Below are 22,822 nucleotides of genomic sequence, written 5' to 3' on the forward strand. Positions count from 1 at the left end.
TTTTCCACTGTAGTGCGATCTTGGAGTTGCTATAGTTAATTTGTGGAGGGTGTGGCAGGGGGATTACCCCCCCCCCCCTGCAGAAACATAGTAGAAAGTGTGTTTGTTAGTTAGGGGATGTTATTTAGATATGCATTGTAGTTTTCAATGTTATGAAGCACACTTTCAATGTTCTGAGTTTTCAATGTTTTGGGTTTTCATTGTTTTGGGATTTAGATGTTTTGGTCTCAATGTTGTGAAATTCAATGTTATAAAATTTCAGTGTTATGAAGTAGACCTACTGGCAGATATAGGGAGGAAGGATGCCATTTAAACTTCAAACAACTCAAAAACAAATGAAAGCTCAGGTAAATGGCCAAAACAATCAAAAAACAGTACTTCTGCCTCCTACCCAGGTAATGTTAGAGAAGTGTGGCTGTTGCAGCCAACACAGATTTATCAGTGGCACAACTAATATATCTGTACCAGGATATAAAAGGACGATTGGTTGTGTGGGACATTATAAATGTAGAAAAAATGTGTGATTTATATCACCTCTTGTATATCCTGTGACAGTGTTTATGTGGGAAAGACAGAATGCCCACTCAAAGGATTTATGAACATTATACTATAAAAGCCAAAGATTCAGCTAATGTCCTCAGTAAATATGCTCAACAGTGTACCAGTTTTAAAAAGTATGTATTTTTCTTATTGGAACAGTTTTTTTTTTTTTTTTTACCTTGCGTGAGGTAGAAACCGTGAAAATATGATTGAATACAAAGAGGAGTTGTGGCAATTGAGAGTAAATTCTGAGGTATCTCTAAGTTTAAATGAAGACATATCAATAAATTGTGTTTTAAAAATGAGGGCTGCCAAACTATGCAGGCACTTTTTGTGTGGTACCTATTTTATGTATTTTTGTATATTTTATTGGTTATCTATCTTTTAAGCATTTAGTCACATAGTTTTTAGGTTCATAGGTTGGTACTAGGCTATCGGCCCTAGGGCCTATACAAGCCTAGCCATAACAATTCCCTGGCTATTTCTTCCCACAGTATTTACTTCCCTGGACCACTGTCTAGCAGGGCGACTGAAGTGATCCCCGGGGTGAATTTCCTATCTCCCATCCAATCATCAATGTTCCTTTTGAAGAGGGCCAAAGAAGCGCTCTGCTTGACGTGTATGGGCAGTCTATTCCAGAGTCTGGGGAGTCTGTGTTGGATAGTTAGCTACTAAAACACTGTATGGTAGTGCTGGACAGGTTGAGTGAGGGTAGTTGTTCTAGTAGTTTGTTGTATGAGACCGTGTCAGAAACATTTGTGAGATCAAGAAACAGTGAACAGAGCATATGGCTTGCGTCTCGCTGTTGGTTAATGGAATTTAACAAAACCAAGTAGAGTGGCGATATTATTGTGACAAGGTCAGTATCCTTGATGAGTAGGAGAGGGGCATGCAGGAGTTGAATATGAATACATTTTTGTAAGGCTTTTGATAGAGGGGGTAGAATTGGTATTGGCTACAGTTAGATCAGTTGACGTGCCACCTGTGTGCAGAGGTGGGTTGTTTCACATTCTTCTGAGCAGAGATGCATAGGATTCCTGGTTGTGCCTGTTTATGAATATAGAAACTGGTTATCCAACAGTGTCTACAGGTATTTTTAGGTATTCTTATCGAAGCTTATCTGTGGCTAATGTAGTGAGTTTGCATTTCAGTAGGTATTTTATGGCTGATAGATTTTATTGAGAAGGGAGGGGGAGTTTAAAATTTACTGCTGATTGTTGTGGGAATTGTCATTGGTTTTGATTGAAATAAGGGAAGTGACTGACTGAATGAATTACAAATAGAGGTGGTAGTGGTTGCCTGTTTTTGATTGAAGTAGGGGAAGAGACTGACTGAATGAGTGAAGAATAGAGGTGGTAGTGGTTGCCTGTTTATTTGGTGAGGAGTTTGGTAGGGTTACTTTGCTCTGATTTAACAGGTTCTCAGCTGATGCCCAGAAACGTTTTGGGTTTCCTTGGTGAGATTTTTTTGTGGTTTGTGTAGTACATTTTTTGTTGGCATTGACTTTACACTTGTTAAAATTATGGGGTGGTTTGAAGTATTGGTGTTTCTGATGAACTTTGTCTTGCACATAGTTTTATTCTATGGTTTATCTCTGTGTTGCATGAGTTTTTTAGTATTTAAGAGTAAGCAAGGAGCAGTATTTGATACGACTTTTTTTATAGTAAAAATGTCTTGTTAAGATATAGGCTGACTTCATCTACTCGTATTTTTTTTAGTGTGGACTGCTTGTAAAGTTTCAAGGTTGCTGTAAGTTGTAGAAGGAGCATCTGGGTTAATAAAAAATAACTTCTAAATATAAGGTAACACCATGTGATCTATAGGAGGAGGCAATTCCTGATGCCCTGGTTTGCTGAGAAGAGCACTCTTGGAAAACATCAAGGTGATTGGGTTAGTAAAAGGTATCCAGTGACAGTAGATTTATGACAGCTGGATGGGAGAAGGAAAAATGGAAATAGAGTTTTGATAAACTGCATGGTAAGTGAAAGGTTTAAAGTTGAAGAGGAAAATAGAGACAACAAACAACAATGGTCTAATATGTAGGGTACTAATGAAACACTGTGTTATGATTGTAAACACTTTAGAGTAATGGTTTAATATATAGAATTTTAAGAAAACATGATATTAATGTAAACATCTTTGACAAAGATATTCAGTTATCCAACATTAAAACAATGTAACTTTGTCGCAGAATGGAAGAAAAGGATGTAGAATTGGAGCACTACTGGGCTACAACTCATACCACACATTTCGGCCACAGAACACGGGCCGAAACACAAAAGGAGGGGGTGTATCCATATTCACCAAGGATACTCACACCTCCAGGTTAGTGGTGCACCATGGTACCTCTGAGATCATCCATGTGCAACTAACTTCAGGCAAATCTGCAGTGCAAATTTTGGCCTACTACAGATCACCCTCCATGAATCCAGGACCACCACTCCGCCTTTCTGGAGACACTGGAAAACATGAAGGTCCTATCGAACACCCTGATATTGGGCGATTTCAATTACCCTACCATTAAATGGGAAAATTACTTGAGCACAAACTCCCAGGCTCAGCGCTTCCTGGAATTTATCAACTCAAATGCCCTGGATCAGCTGGTAAACTCCCCTACCAGAGGCCACAACATATTGGACCTGGTCATCACCAACATGGGTGACAGGTGTTGCATGCCGGAGGTCAACCCATCACTGGTTAGATCAGACCATAAACTAATCACCAACCAAGGAAACCACAGTGAAAAACTTTTCTAAAGCAAACTTCACCTTACTTAAGGCAGAGGTGGTAAGTTTCACAGCACCCACGCTAAAGGATAACACTGCCCAAGATGCAGAATCCTTTACAGTTGCACTCTATGAGCAGCTACAAGGATGCATGGATTGTGCCATCCCTAGCAAGACCAAGACTCACTCCCCTAAGAGAAGGAAACCAGTCTGGTGGACCCCTGCCATAAACAGTTTATACAACAGAAGGAGGAAACTAGTTCAGAAAAAAAGCAAATCCCAAGAAGGAAAGACATCCCTGATCAGTATCAGTAAGAAACTAAGGTACCTCATAAAATCGTCCAAGGCTAACTTCGAAAGAGAAATAGCCAAGGATTCGAAAGATAACCACAAAGCCTTCTTTAGCTATGTCAAGAATCTAAGTGGCAACTCGCAGATATGCTCTGAGCTAGTGCAAAATAGCACAATACTGAACCTACTGATATTGCCAACATCCTGGCAGATAGATTCAGTGCAAACTTCACCTCCCTCTCACTTTCAAAAGGGCCCACAACAATACTGGAAAAGTGTAGTGTCCTGGAAATCACAGAAGCACAGGTGAAAACAGCCCTTTCAAAAGCCAAAAACACAGCATCAATGGGGCCAGATGGTGTCCCAGGCTGTCTCTTGCACGAACTACAGAATGAACTAACCCCCCACCTAAACACGCTGTTTAACCTCAGCCTCTCCACAGGCTACGTGCCCATAGAATGGTGCACAGCAATGGTAATTCCGCTCCACAAAGGAGGGGCCACAACTGACCCTGGTAACTGTCAACCCATAAGCCTGCCTAGCCTGGTCTGCAAGGCTTTGGAGCACATCATCATGGAACTCATTAACAAAGAATTGGGAACCTCCAAACACTTGACCCGACCCAGTTCGGCTTTGTTAAGGGCAGATCATGCCTACTAAACCTGGTTGACTTCTTCGAGACAGTCACCAAGGCCATAGACGAGGGAAAGGTGGTTCACACAGATTAGCTTGATCTCGCCAAGGCGTTCAACACCATTCCTCACTCGGGTATTATAGAAAAACTCACCAGCCTGAGTCACCAACCCCTACGTCACAAGATGGGTTGCCAACTGGCTTACAGACAGAACTCACACAGTAAGAATAGCGGGCTTCAGGCCCGACTCTAAACCAGTCACAAGTGGTGTCCCGCAAGGCTCGGTTCTGGGACCCGTACTGTTCTGCATATATTTCTCAGAAGTACAGGCAAACACATTAGGACTATGGCTAACCAAGTTCGTCACTGACCGCAAACTGGGAGCCATAATTGACTCTCCAGCTGACACGGACATCCTTCAAAAAGGCCTTACTGAGACAGACATGCAGTGAAAGTCATGGCCTCAAGCTAAATGCCAAAAAATGCATAGTCAAACCGTATGGGAAAAACAAAACACCCACAAATTACCACATAGACAGCAGCTTCCTTAATACAGAAGAGGTAATAAGAGATCTGGGGACCCAGGTAGATAGTAATCTCTCCTTTGACAATCATATTGGCAAAGTAGTTGGGAAATCCTTCTATGTGGCCCATCTAATTACTAAGGGGTTCGCATCTAGAAATAGAGGTTATAGTGCCCCTCTACTTGTCACTCATCAGACCTATCATATAGAGTACAATGCCCCATTTGGGATGTACCTCACAAGACACTTCCGACAGCTGGAAAGACCACAAAAGCACCTCACCAAGAGGATTACTGGCCTCAAACATATGTCCTATGCAGCCCGACTGAAAAACTCTGGCTGTACTCAGTGGCATATCGCTTACTCAGAGGTGATCTCTGCCTGACTTACAAAGCCATGTCCAACTCAGAATTGATGGACATGCTCCACCTAAAGAAATCCAAGTCACTACGAGGCACGCGCTCTAGTGAGCTAAACCTCGCCACAACAATAAATAGAACATGCTGGAGGGATAGATTCCTGTCACAGAGAGTCCCCATGCTTTGGAACAAAATTCCTAACTACATTAGGCAAAGCCCCCCACTAACACTCTTCAAGAGAAACCTTGACGAGTGGATGGGTAACAGAAAATACACCCCTGGGATCACTTCATTGGCTCTGCTTGACAGAGGCTCAGTTAATTAATCAATGAGGCGGCAAAAGCCGACACACTCTGGCTAGGTTTAAAAATGCCCTCTGGCAGATAGCCTAGTACCTACCTATAAACCTTTGAGAAATAGGACGAGGCATTAGGAGAAAGTGGGAAGAGGTGGTGGGAAGACATGAGAAGGAAAAGAGGGAATTTAGGGAGATTTGGGGGGGGGGGAGTTTGTGGAAAAATTAGGTGAGATGGTACAGCTGTGCAAGTGACTTGTAGTTTGCAGATAAGGTGTCTATAAGCCACAGATCTTCTAGACGTGGTAGTGGCTTGAAGGTTCTACGTTATCTTGGTGAGATACTTGAGCATAGCCAGGAGTCAACCAGGTGTTATTTTAATTTGGGTTTGAAGCTTTTTATAATGTGTCTGTTTTAGTGGGAGTGGTAACTTATTTCAAAGTTTAGTGACATAGCAGAAGTAAGTAGCATCTCCTGCAGCATTGTTTGACTTTGTGGTGTCCAGAAGTTTTTCATTGGAGCATAACTGTTTGCACAGTAAATAATACCAAAGGTTGTTTTTAAGGGAGGGGCAGTTATCAGGGTTGTAGATAAAATTATGAGCTTGTGACTAGCTGGGTATAGATTAGGTGTTGATAATTCTAACCATTGTAGTTTTAAGGCAAGACAGTGGTGAGTCCTATATGAGGACTTTGTTGTGGCAGGCCTCTAATTTTGTAAGTTTGTAAATATAACTGATACAGTAATGATGTGTTGCATGTCAGCACAGTAGTTCAAGGATGTCTGTGAATGAAGAAGAGACAGATGGGGAAAGGCTACGAAAGGAGCAACTGCAACACTTGGTTGGGCACATTCGCTAATGATTTTTTTGAACTTTTGTGCTTACTCTTAATCCTTCTAATGAATGTACCCTTAACTTTGTGTGATGTTTTATTAAATAGTTCAGTATATTTCTAAATGGACTGGGAGATGAAAGGAGGAGAAGTCAACAAGAGAGAAGGGAATTGAGAGAATATAGAAAATTAGTCCAAAATTTAGGGATTATGCTTGCTGATTTAAAAAAATATTTTCAGTTTTATATGGTAGTCCTACATTGCCAATGCCAGGCCTCTAAAGAATATGGGACAAGCTGAGAAACATCTGACTGAAACATGAGAAACAGAAGGAAAAGAAAGTCAAATCTTGTCATTTTCTATTAAAGTAACCTCTCCTGAAGAAGTTACTGGTACAGTAATTACTTTACACACGTGTAATACTGTTACACTGATTACCTTACACGTTTGTAATACTGTTATAGTAATTACCTTGTACATGTTATAAAACTGTTACATTGATTACCTTATATATGTATAATACTGTTATACTGATTACCTTACCCACATACAATACTCTTACAGTAATTACCTTACCCACATGCAATAATGTTACACTGATTATCTTACACACTTGTAATATCATTATAGTAATTACCTTACACGTGTAATGCTGTTATACTGATTACCTTACACACGTGTACTGTTTGAGAGGACTACTTCAGTGGGTAGCCATTTTCCTACCCTTTGCTCCCATTTTATACTCAATTCATTAAGTCTCTGTTGGATCCAAGGAATCCACATCGGAGTGAAATTATTTTGTTTATAATTTTGTATTTTTGTGCTCATTGCAATGTTCATCTTACAAATATTGAATTAATTGTGGGCAAAAATCTGGAATCCATGAAAGGGATATTTATGGGGCCGAGATGCTCATCTGAACATGGAGTTATTTGAGAGTGCACAGGAAAGATACACTAACAACTGTGTGTACACTGCGTTGGACCCCCTCAAGGTTGAAAATATGGAGGGGTGGCTGTTGTCAGTATTACTAGTGTTCATTCAGTAGCAGTAGCTCAAAGGGCTAATAGCTACATAAATGTTTGTTTCTGAAGTTCTAGTAAACTAGGACCACACACTAGATGGGAAGCATACATGGGTCCTTAGTGCCTCATCCTGCTTCATGTTCCATTAGAACTGCATTTCCTGTTTGATGGTTAGTACAGTTGTTTAAGTAAACGGATCACAACAGTAGATGTTTGAATGATCATTATATCCTGCTAAGGATATAATAGTCAGACAGCTTCCAAATGTTGTGGGTACTGTGATGTCCCCAGTCTGAGCCAGTAATCAGGGAGCATGAATCCTCAACACTGACACTGGAGAGGGACATTCACTTGGAACAAAAATGGATACACACAGTATTTCCAGATGCAGCTCTTTGCATCAAACACAGTTTCCCTTAAGAACAGAAAGGGAACACACTCAGTCTGGGGTCTGGATTTCTCTCTCTCTCTCTTGCACACACTCACACCTGGAAAAAGCTGTCACAGATTTACTTGCTATGCCCCCTTCTGCCCAGGCTGTAAGGTAGTTACTGCCACCAGACACTCCAAAGCCAGCAACCATAAGACTCTTACAAGGGTACCCAGTTGTACTGAGTGAAATTAATATTAATACAAATGGTAGTGTTTGACCAATGCAGTAAGGCTTTCAGGAGTGGCCACAGAGTCACCAAATAGATCTAAGTACTCTCAAAGGTTAAAATAATCTCTAAAAACAGTACTTAACTAATCTCATTATATTTTCCTGACTGATCTAAAGAATTACTATTCCCTGGTCACTTGCTAGAGCAAGGCAAGATGAAGTAGGTGAGGGGTCCTTCTTTGTGAGGTTCCAAAAACAGAGTGCTCTGAGACTTCAGTCTCATCTAGTATTAAAACATCATTTTTGTGATGGATTACAGAATGACATCACGTACATCTAGTCATCTGACTTTTGATTCCTAAACTACCCCCATTCTTAGCAGCTGACCCAGAATCTCAAATGTGTTTTACCATACACACAGATAGAGCTTTGTTAAGAGTTGTTGCAGCTTCTGGAAGTCATAAAACCATAAAACACTTCCACTCTTCCTACAGGAGCTAATAAACCATTCTCTGGCACAGACATTTCTTCTCTGACTGCAATCAGAACTGTAAGATACAATCTTTATGGCCTAAACCAGGTAATTTAATTTCAGGATATTTTTCTAAAAGTTAGCTGGGGTTGAGATTAACCTCTTCTCTTCCAGTATCCTCTGTTAAAATATATACATTTAATCAGTTACAATACAGTCAGGACCCACTGTTGGTACATTTTTTAACACAAGCAGCTTTACAAATACATTTTTCAACACAAGCATCTGTACAAATCCGTTTGATATACAAACCACATATAATTCTTTACAAAATTCCAGCTAGTGATGCTGGCATATTTTACACATCCACTGCCCTACTTCTCCTGGTATACCTGACAATACCTCACATCATCACAGGTACCATCTACTGACTAAACTTATTAGTGAGGTTTTTATGCCAAGTCTTTCAGAGCTTTCATGCCAACAGTGAAAGAGAAACTAAAAGCCCTAATGGGTGCACTGTTAGAAAAGTAACATAAAGGACCACATCCTGGCATATAAATTGTATAAAAACAAGGTGGTGGGGTGGAGTAGGGAGTGGCTGCTTAAACAATCATTTGAACTTCTACTGTTATGATGTTTGCTTACAAAACTGCACTATGTTCATCTTATTGATCACTGATGCAGTAGCATTAATGATATGGGTAGATTACCACAGATTAAACTGATTGGAAGGAGGAAGGATGAGGGTTCTGGATCCCCTGGAGAATGGTCCTAGAAAAGCCTGCCCTAGACCTGGAGAAGGAATAGTGCTTTGTAAAAGTATGCAGAGAGGACCAAGTTGCTGATTCTAGAAAACTTATAGAACTGTCTTCCAGGCCTTCTTGTATAGAGTCTTGGAGCAGAATTTTGCCAACTGATTGTTTTAAGAAGAAGCAAAAGGTCTTTTTGAGGTATTCCCCACAGCTGAATCGATTCATGGAAGTCTCTGCCCCACCCCACCCCCATTCAAATTTTTATTTGTGATGGTCTATCCTGATCCTGCTCAGCTTGTCTGCCACATCATTTTCCTCTGATGGTATGTAAGATGCCTGTGGACTGGGTTTGTGCTGAAAAGCTATATTCCCAGGCTACCATGCCTAGTCTGCACCAAGGGCAAGATTCTGGTCTTCCCCCATTTTTTAATATACAGCATCAGTGGTGGTGTCTGTAAATACTCATCTGTGATCATGGAGACAATAGATGATTAAGAGATCTCAGAACATTTATGAGTGCCAACATCTCTCATGTTTGTGTTTCTGTCTGTTTTGTCTTCCAAAGCCCCTGGACTTTCTATCCTCATAGAGACTGTTCCCAAGGCAACGTCTGAGGAGTCTGTTGTAAGAGAATGTGCTAGAGCTGAGAAGGAAGAGTGGGGAGGCCTGGATTCTGAGAAATGTAATGTCTCCACCAAGAAATTCTCCCTTTTCACAAACCATAAAACTGGTATCTGAATGGTCAGAGATCTTCGGTGTTGGGATTGTGCATATTTCAGGTGCCATTAGATTTCTCTCATGTGGACTCTTGCAAGAGGTGTAGTGGGAATCAAACATGCCATGAGAGCTAGAATACTGAGGAATTCCTTTACTGCATCATGTTTCTAAGTGGAAAAACTCAGGAACAGATCTAGATGCAGATCTACTTTTGCTTGTGAAAGAAAAGCTCTTTAAGATGAGGTGTCCAAAAGACACCCGAGGAAAATAGTCTTGTCAGAAGGGGGACAGAAAAGACTTTTGTAAGTCTTGCTTGAACCCTAGCTTGTGTAGGAGATCCCTTACCTCAGGTGAGAGAGTCCTGTCACTTTGAAAAATCCTTTACAAAGGATAATCAAGTCATATAAATAAAGAAAGATGTGAACGCCTTGCAGTCTGCAGTAGGCTGTCACAGATATAGGCATTTTGTGATTCCCCTTAGAGCAGTAGATAGACCGAAGGTTAATGCAGAGAACTGATATTGTAATCTAGACACAGAAAGCCTTAAGAAAAGCTTCAAATTTTAATGGTATAAGAATGTAATGACCAAAGGGTAATGCAGGGAACTGATATAAATAAAAAAAATGTGAATGCTTTGCAGTCTACAGTGGGATGTCACATGTAGACATTTTGTTTGTTCCCTTGAAGCAGTAGATAGACCAAAGGGTAATGCAGAGAACTGATATAAATAAAAAAAAATTGAATGCCTTACAGTCTGCAGTGGGCTGTCACAGAGGTAGATATTTTTTGAATCCCCTTGAAGCAGTTGATAGACCAAAGGTTAATGCAGAGCACTGATATTATAATCTAGACACAGAAAGCCTTAAGAAAAGCTTGAAATTTGAATGGTATGGGAATGTAATGATCATCATTTGAATCTAAGGTTACTAGAAAACTCAAATAGGAAATAAGGGGTAATTGACAATTTTTCAGACTTCGGCACCATCACAAACAGGTTCAGAAAGGAAAGATCCAGAACAGGTCTCCAAGACTCTTCTTTCTTTGGCATCAGAAACATCCTTGAATAAAACCGTTCTCCAAATTGAGGAGGAAGGACATCTTCTATTACTCCCTGGGGGAGTTTATGTTAAAAACAAGAGGGAAAAGAAGAGTTTTGTCTGGTGGATGAGGGGGGATCCCTTAGAAAGGAGGGAGAGATTCCCACTGCCATCTGTAACCTTGATGGATTACTCATAGAACCCAAATGTGTGAAACTATCTGTTGCCAAAGAGAGAAAAGCAGGTTCAGATTTTCTAGAAGTATTTAAGGGATTTGGGAGGCTTCATATAGCCATTAAGACTTCTTAGACTGTCCTTTGTTCGGGGGGGGGGGTCTTCTGCTTTCTTTTTGGACTCCACTGCCATTGCTTTTTAAATGTTTGCTTACCAGTCACTTGCTGAATCTGTTTATTTTGCTTTTTAATGAATGTTTTAGAGGGAGTCATTAAATCCCTTTGAAAACTAAAATGAGGTCTGGAAAAATCAGAGAGATCCATTGAATCAGCTTACCCCTCTCTTCACACTTTTTATGGACCTCTACAGCAGAAGGTCCAAAAACTAGTGCTTTATCCAAGGGATAATTCACACTTTCATCTTTTACATAATCTGGGCAACTTTGAAAATGAAACCAGGCAAACCTCCTTATATTTTCAGTGTCTGCAGCCCTGAAAGTGGCATCAGCAAAATCATAAGCATATTTTAAACAGTGGGTAGCCAGCTGAGTCACAGAAGGAATAAAGTTAAACAAAGTAGATTTCTCCTCAGAAGAGAAAATAGAGGCCAAAATATTCTTTTTTTTTTTTTTTTTTTTTTTAAACAAAAAACATTGTTATTAAATTTTCATGTATGACGTAGACAATCTTACATTTATACAAATGAAAATAAACCATAATGACACAATCTCAGTTGCAAACATTATACCTTACAAACCTTGTCAACACTTCTTTTAAACCTCATTTGTCCTCTGCATGTATTAATCCATTTCCCATTTTTTCCAATGCAATTTGCTCCTACCCTTTTCCAAAGATCCCAGTTCCAGTTTTATCTCTGTTACTATCTTCGTTACTTCTAGTAAAGTTGGTTTAGACTTTGATTTCCATTTTCTAGTAATTGCTTTTTTGGCAGCCATCATAATTAGACTCAGCAAGGCCTTACTATGTCTAGGTAATTCTGATTCTGTATCATAGCTCAAAAAAAATAATTTAACTAGTTACTCCAATTTGCTCACCCAGTATCTCAGACAGTGCAGACTACAGGGAATCAAAGTCCGCCAACTCATTACACTCCCACTTCCCCATCACACCGCCAACATTTGCTATCTACCTGAGGAAAAATTCTTTGGAGCCTACTTGGAGTATAAAAATAGTTATGTAAAGACTTCTAGGCAAAGATCCTAAATCTTCTAGATTTTGTTGCATGTTCGGGAGGCATACATACATCCCCCCATTGTTTCTTTGTGAATTGCTTATCCAGTCTCTCTTCCCAAGCCTTCCTAACCTCATCTGATTGATTCTTATTGTTATCATCCAACATTTTATATGCTCTACTAATATTTCCTTTCTTAACGGCAACTTCTGTTCTAGATTCTACCAAAAACTCTACCAGTGCTGGTCTTTCATTTAGGATGCCCTATTTCTTTCTCTTTGCCTGTACTCTGATGTCAGTCCTTGATACGGAAGGGAATCTCTAACCTGCAGTCCAAATAAGTTCTTGGCGTCTTCCCATTCTGTTATCTTTTCCTTTCTAGTTATTTGCTCCCAATACCCTGGTTCCTTTGCCAGTTTTCTCCAATATATTCCAGTCCCTTCTTGCCTAGTGTCTGTATCCTTAATTGCAGTCATCCCTATCAGCAGAATCTCTCTTCTCCATTCTCGTATTGACTTAGTTCTTAGAATACTTTTTGCTACTTTATGAATATAATATTCTGTATGATTATTATTGTTTTCCTTAAAGGTCTGCATCCCACATCCCTGTCTCTCCCTGTTACTTCAGCTTCCCCTCTGTTTCATCATCATCTCTTTCTATTTTGAATTATAGTTTTCTGATTGTTGTGTGTGTAGGAGCCTTAACTGTGTTGGTCTTAAATATTTCCTCAACACAGGTAATCTCAATCCACCCTATTCTACTGGAAGAACAAGTTTATCCCACTTGACTCTTGTTGTCTTTCCCTCCCATATAAAATCCTTCAGCTCTTTATTAATTACTATCCATAACTTCTCCTCTGGTTGATAAAAATATGCCTAATTTGTGTGTAAAACTAAAGGGACTAAAAACATTTGAACTGCTTGTATCTTACTATCAATGTCCATATAACAGAGCTTCCATTTCCTCAGTTTTTGTATTATCTTTTGTTTAGTCTCTTCCCACATATCCTTAGCTGCCACATCGGTATCCTTTTTTAATCCATACTTCTAAATACTTCATTTTCTTATGTCCCTGTAAGTGTGGGTATTGCTGAACCTTGTATGTGTGTACATAGTTTACCACTATTGCTTTTGTTTTAGCTTCATTAATTTTGTATCCCAAAAAGGTTTGATCCTGTCTCAGTATGTTCCACAGCACTGTAATGACCCTTCCTGGTTTTGTCAGATATTTATTTATTTGTTTATTTTTTATTTTATTTTACATTTGTTGACCAGGCTAGTCTAACTGGTTATATGTCCATTTTCAGTAGAGGCCCTGGGAGAAAAGCTCCAACAGTATTATGCAATGTTATACAAGTGTCAAAGATTACAAGGCATATACAATAGGAAAATGCATCTTGAATGATTACACATATAATTGTATAATATATATGTAATTAATATAAAATAATGTTGTCAGCAAATAGGGCCAACTTTTCTTGACTACCGTACCAATTATATCCTTGAGTTTCCGAGTCCCTTATTTTCTTTCCCAGTGGTTGTAAATATAACGCAAATAACAAAGGGGAAAGAGGACACATCTGCCTGGTTCCTCTGCTCAAGCAGAGATTATCAGAGAGGACCCCACCCACTATAATTTTCGCCTCATATATTCTCTTAGTAAACCTTATAATTTTATCAGGGAATGCAAATGGTTCCATTGCTCTGCTCATAAAGTCCCAGCTTACTCTAACAAATGCTTTCTCTGCATCAAGACTTACCAACAACAGTGGCATTTTCTTACATACTGCTTCCCTCTGGATCATCATTATTCTGTTAATGTTGTCAAATGTCTGCCTTCCCTCCACAAAACCACATTGATCCATATCTATCAATTTTGTCATCACTTTTGCCTTTCTTTTAGCCATTATAGATGTAAACACTTTATAGTCATGATTTAGTATTGAAATGGGCCTGAATGAAGATGGATCCGATGAGTCTTTTGCCTCTTTAAGTATTACAACTACTACCGTTTCTTCTAGGATGTTGGTACTTATACTCCTCTTAAAATACTGTTAAACAAAACCTTCCAGATCGTTATCAGTTTTTCCCCTCCTAGCTTCTAAACTTTCTCTGAAATGCCATCTATTCCTGGGGACTTTTCAGTAGATTGGTTGTATATCACCATTTTTATCTCATCTCCTCCTGTCCTGTTAGTAATTGAGCGAGCTTCCTGTACATCTAACCTTGGCATATTTAATTGTTCCATAAACATTTCCATTTGTTTCTTTTCCTGATTTCCACATTTCTCTACTTTATACATACTTTCACAGAATTTTTGAAATATTTCTAATACTTCTACTTATCTTCCTTTGTTATAGGCTCCCTAAGCTTGGTGACGGCCCTTTCTACTTTGTTTCCTGAGTCTTTGTGCTAAAAGGTTTTGCACTCCAGAGTTATCAAAAAACAGTTGCTTAACAGCAGTCTCTAAACTCATGCATATTATTGAGGTAATCCCTTATTTTCTGTTTAGCATTCTGTAGTTGCTCCTCTTCTTGTTCTGTGAGATTCCCCCTTTTTGCAATACTTTAACATTTGTCACTCCCTCTAATTAATTCTTGTTACTTCTTAACCATATCTCCCTTTCTTTTATTTTCAACCTATTTTTAAATTCCACTTCTCCCTAGCTACACTTTCAGGAGAAATTTCCAGCTTCTCTAATATCTCCTGAATAATTTCCACTGCCCATTCCTTAAATTCCTGCCTTTCCAACAAATGGGTGGGAAAGTGCTAGTGTCTCATTTTTATTTCATTACCCTGTGTTTTTATTTTAGTTATTCCTGGTGCTTGGTCTGAAATAGTTATTGGGTGTATATCGAGGTCTTCAATTAAATGCACATGTTCCTGTGAAATGTAAATTCTGTCTAGCCTAGCCCAGTTTTTGTATCTTGGGGAATAATATGTAAATTCACTCCGAACTCCTAGTACTGAATTCATATCTTTCATGCCAAACATTTTCACAAATTATTTTACAAGTCTACCCTCCTTTGTTATATTTTCACGTTTGAGCCCCCCAGACGCATATTCACTGTTGCAAATCAAATTTTGGTCTCCACCTGTAAGTAATATTCCTTGCTGTAAGCTGATTATTTCTCCCAGAATTTTCTTAAGCTTCATTATACGAGTTTTTGGTGGAATGTAAATACATGACAGTGTAATCTTTCTCCCTTGCCAATAGCCCCTTACTACTACAAATTTGACATTATTATATTTTATATTTTCTTCTATTATTATTGGAGCTCCTCTTGCAATTAATATAAGTGCTCCTCTCTTCCTTTATCCCAGGTATTCTGCTGAATAACCACCTTGAAAACCTTTCTTTATCGAATTCACATTTTGACTTCTTTCCAAGTGAGTCTCTTGAGCATAGATATCTACAGCATCTATATCACATTATCGAAAGTTTACTTAATCGAATCAATAAATGTTGAACTTTATTGATCGATTAAGTAAAACATCGAATAACGTAAAAAAAGCAAATTAAAAAAAAAAACTAAATGGCGTAGGCAAGGGGCAAGCCCCCCTGCACCCCCCACACCCCCCTACTTAAATATACCAACTCCGAGACCGCACTACATTGAAGTAAATGGAAATCTCCCCTTACGAAGATTTCCGTTTACTTCCACAATGTTCTTCACTTTCGATATTGTCGTGCCGACAATATCAGACTCAATATTGTCAGCTTACGACAATGTGAAGTAGACCCTATTTACACTCTACATTTTTTTAATATAGATCACAATTCTTTCTTTTTTTGTATTTATCTGTGAGACCATTAACTTCTAAAGACATTATAAAAATAATCATATTCTTGAGGGATTATTGTTCCCACCATTTCTATATAATAGCTTTCTTGGTAAATGTCTGGTTCCAGGTTTTGTGTTACATGCATGCACCATTTGTCAGGTTAATTTTGTATACAGCTCATAGGTTCATAGGTTTATACTAGGCTGTCTGCCCTAGGGCATTTATAAGCCTAGCCAGAATGTGTTTGGCTTTCGCCACCCATTTTAAATTTATTTTGCTATGCCCTTTTTCGAGGTTAGTATACTGTGCCTCTGTCTAACAGTGACACAGAAGTGATACCCGGGGTAAACCTACGATCTCCCATCCACTCATCAAGATTCCTCTTGAATAGAGTCAATGAGGGACTCTGCCTAACCTGGACTGGGATTTTATTCCAGAGTGAAGGGAGCCTCTGGGTTATGAATCTGTCCCTCCAGCATGTCCTATTTATTTCAGTGCTGAGGTTCAAGTGTCTCGAGCTCGTAGCTCGATGGGATTTGGATTTTCTGAGGTGCAGCATGTCCATTAATTCCGGGTTGGACATGGCTTTATACGTCAGGCACAGATCGCCTCTGAACAGGCGGTATGCCACTGAGTAGAGCTGGAGTTTCTTTAACCGGGCAGCATATGGCATCTGTTTGAGCCCTTTGATCCTCTTGGTGAGGTACTTTTGGGGTCTTTCCAGTTGCTGCAGGTGTCTGGTAAGGTACATCCCAAAAGGGGCATTGTACTCAATTATGGGCCTGATGAGGGATGGGTAAAGAGGCACGATGACCTCCCCTGATCTAGATGTGAATCCCTTCATGATTAGGTGGGCTATATAAAATGTTTTTCTAACCACTTTGGCCACGTGGTTGTCAAATGAGAGATTGCTATCAACTTGGGTCCCCAGGTCCCTAATTACTTCTTCCGATTTAATGGATTACCACCTATGTGGTAATTTGTGGGCACTTTGTTTTTGCCAAAGGGGATGACTATACACTTTTTGGCATTTAGCTTGAGGCCATGGCTCTGGCACCAGTTGTCTGTTTCTATGAGGCCCTTTTGGAGGATGCTTGTGTCGGCTGGAGAGTCGATTATTTTGCAGTCATCTGCGAACTTGGTCAGCCACAGTCCTTCCGTTTTGGCCTGTACCTCCGAGAAATATATACCGAACAAGAGATGTCCCAGGACTGAGCCTTGTGGGACACCACTTGTAACTGGTTTGGAGTCTGACATGGCTCCAGCAATTCTAACCATGTGGGTTCTGTCCTTGAGCCAGTTTGCAATCCATCTAGTGACATAGGGGTTTATATTTAAGCTGGTGAGCTTATCTATAATGCCCGAGTGGGGTATTGTATCGAAGGCTTTTGCGAGGTCCAGGTAGGCTGTGTGGACCACCTTCCCCTCGTCAATGGCCTTGGTGACTGTTTCAAAGAAATCAACCAGGTTTAAGAGGCAGGATCTGCCCTTAACAAAGCCGAACTGGGTAGGATCCAGTGTCTGTAGGTCCCCAATATCTTTATTTATGAGGTCCATGACTATCCTTTCCATAGCTTTGCAGACCAAGCTAGTCAGGCTTATGGGGCGATAATTTCCAGGATCCGTTGAGGCACCACCTTTATGGAGAGGGACCACTGTTGCTGTACGCCACTCTTTGGGCACATATCCTGTAGTAAGGCTGAGACTGAACAGTAGTTTTATGTTTGGGTTTAGCTCTTCTTGGAGTTCATGTAGGACGCAGCCCGGGACACCGTCTGGTCCCATTGATGCTGTGGTTTTTGCTTTGGAGAGGGCGGCTCTTACCTGAGCATCTGAGATGTCAGGGGGGCAGCACTCTGCTGGGATAGATATTTGCCCTTTTGCTGGGGAGGGGGGGGGGGGAGTTTGCGATGAACCTGTCAGCTAGGATGTTGGCAATGTCTGTGGGTTCAGTGTATTTTTTGTCATTTTGGACTAATTTTGAGCATATCTGGGAATTACCACCCAGGTTCCTAACATAACTAAAGAAAGCCTTGTGATTATCCTTAGTGTCCTGTGCAATTTTTCTCTCGAAGCTGGCCTTAGTCAATTTTATGAGTGCCCGTAGTTTTTTGCTAATACTGATCAGTGATGCCTTCCCTTTTTGGATTTTGCTCTATCATTTAGTAGCTTCCTCCTTCTATTGTATAGTTTGTTTATGGCTGGGGTCCACCAGACAGGACGCCTGCCTTTGGAGGATTGAGTCTTGGTTTTATTTGGGATTGCATGATCCATGCATTCCTGAAGGTGTTCATAGAATGCGTTTATAAAGGATTCTGTGGTCTGGGCCGTATTTTCCACAGGCCCGGGGGCTTTGAAGGATTCCACCTCGGTTTTGAGGAGTGTGAAATTTGCTTTAGAGAAGTTTTTCACTGTGGTTTTCTGGGCAGGGGGTGGGGTCGGGATGTGAATATCCAGTGAGATTAGTTTATGGTCTGATCTTACCAGTGAGGGACACACTTCTGGTCTGGAGCACAGAGTCCCCATGTTGGTGATGATCAGGTCCAGTATGTTTTTTCCCTCTTGTGGGAGTGGTAACAAGTTGTTCCATAGCATTTGAGTTTATAAATTCTAGGAATCATTGGGCTAGGGTGTTGGAGCTAGAGTAATGCTCCCAGTCTATGTTTGGGTAGTTGAAGTCGCCCAATATAATGGTGTTTGGAGAGACCTTCATATTTTCCAGTGTTCTCAGGAAGGTCAAGTGGGGTTCCTGGGTTTGGGAGGGTGGTCTGTAGCAGGCTATAAACCGGAAGGCAGTTTTACCCACTGTTAGTTGCACATGGATAGTCTCTGATGCTTCGTGCTTTGCCACCAACCTGGAGGTGTGGGTATCTTTGATGAATATCGATACTCCCCCTCCTTTTGTGGTTCGATCCAAGTTTTGGGGCCGAAAAGCATGGTATGAGGTATAACCTGGTAGTGCTGGGGTGCTCTTGGGAGCCCTGAACCAGGTTTCTGTTACTGCACAGATATTGATGTTCTCCATGCTAAGGAGAGTTTCGAAAGTGCATCTTGAGGTTTAGACTTCTGGCGTTGAGTAGTATTACTCTTAGTTTCTTATCCCTTGTGATACCTATGGAGGTGGGTTTGTCTTTTGAGCCTTGCCTAACAAAGGCACTATGGGGTAGCAAGAGCCTTTGCCAATATCCAAAGCCCAGGGGTGACAGGTGCAAGCCGTCCCTAGTGAAGCATCGTGGCTTGTCGAGCATATCATCCCAAGCTGACAGGCATTGGATCCCCTTTGAATGACACCAGTACTTAAGCCAATTGTTGAAATTGATCATCTTGTCTTCATATTGTGGCATCATTCTTGGTGAGGGTAAGATGCTACTCAAGGTCAGGGTCATACCGGCCTGGGCTACATGCTCAGAGAACTCCTTTATGTCTCTTTTCATGTAGTCCAGGGAGGTACGTCTCAGGTCATTCACACCAGCATGGACAATGACTGAGTCATATTTGTACTTGCCTTGGAGTGACCTGAGTGCTTGTGTTATGTGGCGGATCCTAGCGCCCGACAGGCTGCTCACCATGACCCTCTCCTTTTTCAGCCTGGTGAGCGGGACGTCAGTGTGCCTGACGATAGAGTCACCTATTACAAGTGTATCAGGTGTGTTGTTTAGTCTTAAGGGCTGTGACTGTTCGGCACACTAGCTTTGTGAGATATCTGTTGCACGTTTTTTGTTTTGGGGTAGCGGTTGCTTGGGTGTCTGCTTTGGAGGTCTCTGCTGCTTAGGCAGATCTTTATTTAGAGCCTCCGAGTATGTTTTTGTGTGATTATGTGTTTGGTTTGCTGTCGTGGTAGGTCTATGTGAGACTGGAATTGTAGTGAGTGTGGTTTCCTTCTCCTCCTGACTGGTTATGCCAGTACTGAGTTGAGAGAGCTTAGCCTCCAGTTTGGCTATATGGCTGCATCTCTCACATGGGTTGGAATTTGTTGGGAGGAGGAGAGGGCTGTCTGTGTACATGAGGCAGTTGTAACATTGCCTCAAGATTCCCAGATTCACCAGCTGGACCGGAGAGGAGATTGACAACTGACCTTTGGACATGCTAGAATAATATTGGGAATTCCTTAATAATTGAAAACAAGGGCCAGTGGGGAGTGAGGGTGTAGTGCTTTTAATTTTTAGTGCTGACTTGTATAATTGCTTTAGTGAGCAAGTGCGAGGTAACTTAAGTGCAATGTGTTACAGGTAACTTAAATGCAAAAAACGAAAAACAGTAACTTTCTTTCAAGTGAAACAAGGAAATAAGTACAGTAAGCAAAGCAGATATCACTAGTGATCCACAGAAGCGCTGAGAAGCCACGTATTAGGTGGAATTAGCGTTCCAGGGAAGTAACAAGCAAACAAACAACAAGCATATAAACAAAGCTAGATTCAGCAGGCCTGGATCTAGTCTATGCTACAGCAAACAAGGTGTACCAATTTCAGTAAGATACAGTTCAAATATTCAGGCACTATAAACCTTTAACCAGAAATTCCCAGCTCAGAAGGGCAGAGTCCAGCCTCTTCTCCCACAAGAGTGCAGACTCCGAACCTTCTTAATGTAAAATAACTGGCCTGAAGCCCAAGTGCTTAAACCAGAACTAATACACTTTAAGAATAACAGACACTGGGCTCTCAATCAGCAGTTCCCAACTTAGAAGGATGAAAGCTACCTGTCCTGCCACCACAGTGCATGCCACAAACCTTCCTAATGTAAAACAACTGGTCTGAAGCCCAAGTGCTTAATCCAAAAGACTTAGAATGATAGCTACACTTTAATCAAGTTACTACCAAGCAGTAATAAATACAATTGAATACTTTAGAGAATGCCTGGATTAGTGCTCAAGTTACACAGACAAAGCTAGATCCAGCAGGCCCGAATCCAGTCTATGCCACAGCAAACAAGGCGCACCAACTTCAGTAAGAAGCAGTTCAGATATGCATGCACTATAAGCCTTTAACCAGAAATTCCCAGCTCAGAAGGGCAGAGTCCAGCCTCTCCTCCCACAAGAGTGCAGACCACGAACCCTCTTAATGTAAAATAACTGGCCTGAAAGCCCAAGTGCTTAAACCAGAATTAATACACTTTTAGAATAACAGACACTGAGCCCTCAATCAGCAGTTCCCAACGTAGAAGGATGTAAGCTACCTGTTCTGCCACTACAGTGCAGACCACAAACCCTCTCAGTGCAAAACAACTGGTCCGAAACCCAAGTGTTTAAACCAAAAGGCTTAGAATGAGTTACACCAAGTAGTAATAAATACAATTGAGTACTTTTAAGATGATGCAAAAGTAGGTAGAAACACAAGTACAGTAAAAGCAGATTTAATTTTTTTTTTTTTTTTTTTTTTGTTTCTTGTCATCTCCATTTGAGCCTGTGCAACATCTTGCAGAAATTTTTGTTTTATTGAAAACCCTCAAACAAAAGTATATGGCCCCTACAACCTGTTAACTTAGTAATAACTCACACAACTATGTACATAATAAGAACAAACATTCTAAACTGATAGCCACACCCACAGGCTAGAGACAACCAAAAAGAAAGGTCAGTTATGCTAAGATGCATAATACAGCCTGTGCTTTTAGTAAGTGCTGTCTGGTTTTCTTTGATCTTTATAACTCTTCCAGCTAAGAAAACACTTGAATGCTTTCAGTAAACATTGTCTCCAAGCCATTTCTCTTTATCAGATTGTCTTCTGGTGATATGCAAACCAGACATAAACTGCTAAGGATACCTTGTTTACCGGAAAAAAAACTTACAATATTCAGTATTTGTTGCTCGTCCGTCAGGATAAAACAGACTAACAGTTGTGGGTTCAGTTCAAGCAGCTTTATTATATGCAAACATCAGGATTACAGCTCAATTTAAATAAACTTATAAACAGACTGACTATTGCACTCATACATGTTAACACCCTGGCTGTTCTCTCAAAATGGCACTGCTGTCTGCAGGTGCTCACTATTTATATGCATGGACCTACACTTGGAATAGGTCATTCACTAAAATGACAACATTCATTGACATGCAGTCATACAGAACTATTTTTTGACATGCAGTCATACAAAACTAAATGCAAATAAAACAATCATGTCCAGGTTGTTGTGTATTTTACACTGACCTGATCGTGTAACATAAAAATTAGAACTGGATCTAGCAATAGGGACTGTCTTTGAGGAATGTTCAACTTTAGGGACATCAACAGGAATGTGAATAGGTACTGAGACATGTTCTTCAACAGTAACATTTTCTGGGTTGTTCTGAGATCTAGAGTGTGTATCACAGGTACAATGCTGTGATATCAATTCAGACACCAGAAGAAGATGCCTGTGCTTTCTCCTGTAATTCTATACCATCAGATTCCACTAAGTAGGATCTCAGCTCTGCATGTATACGTCTCACTTCACCAATTCGATCAAAGCCTTTTGCTGTTTGCATCCTCACTGTCTTTCCTTCTTTCAACGGACAAAGAAATATGCTCATTTTATCATAGCTAGACTTCTGAGAAGAACTCTTCTTAAAAAGTTGGGCTTTGATTGCTGTGTTGTTTTTAGTGTTGGGCACCAACAAACTAGAGCTGATAGGCAAGGTTGTTCTGGTTTACCTAGATAGAAGTCTCTGAGCTGGTGAGCCAAGTAGGTTGTCACGGGGTATATTTCTGAGATTAAGTAAATTCAAGAAGATATCGGTATTGTCATGCTTTGACCTCTCTAGTAATTGTTTGCACTCTGTACTGCACATTCAGTCAGTTCGTTTGACTATGGGTATTCTGGACTGCTAGTAATGTGGATAAAGTCCCACTCTTTTGCAAATTTCTGAAATAATTGACTGGTAAATTAGG

At 40.4% G+C, this 22,822-nt stretch overlaps 1 protein-coding gene across 1 annotated transcript in view; it reads left to right on the forward strand.

Moving 5' to 3' along the window:
- The window catches only part of SIPA1L1 (signal induced proliferation associated 1 like 1), a 2,148,853-nt gene that overhangs the window by 1,495,696 nt on the left and 630,335 nt on the right, over positions 1-22,822 (forward strand). The window lies entirely within an intron of this gene.

Source organism: Protopterus annectens, chromosome 6.part0, assembly GCF_019279795.1.
Source record: "Protopterus annectens isolate FY-2018-M chromosome 6.part0, PAN1.0, whole genome shotgun sequence".
NCBI classification, from domain to species: domain Eukaryota; kingdom Metazoa; phylum Chordata; order Ceratodontiformes; family Protopteridae; genus Protopterus; species Protopterus annectens.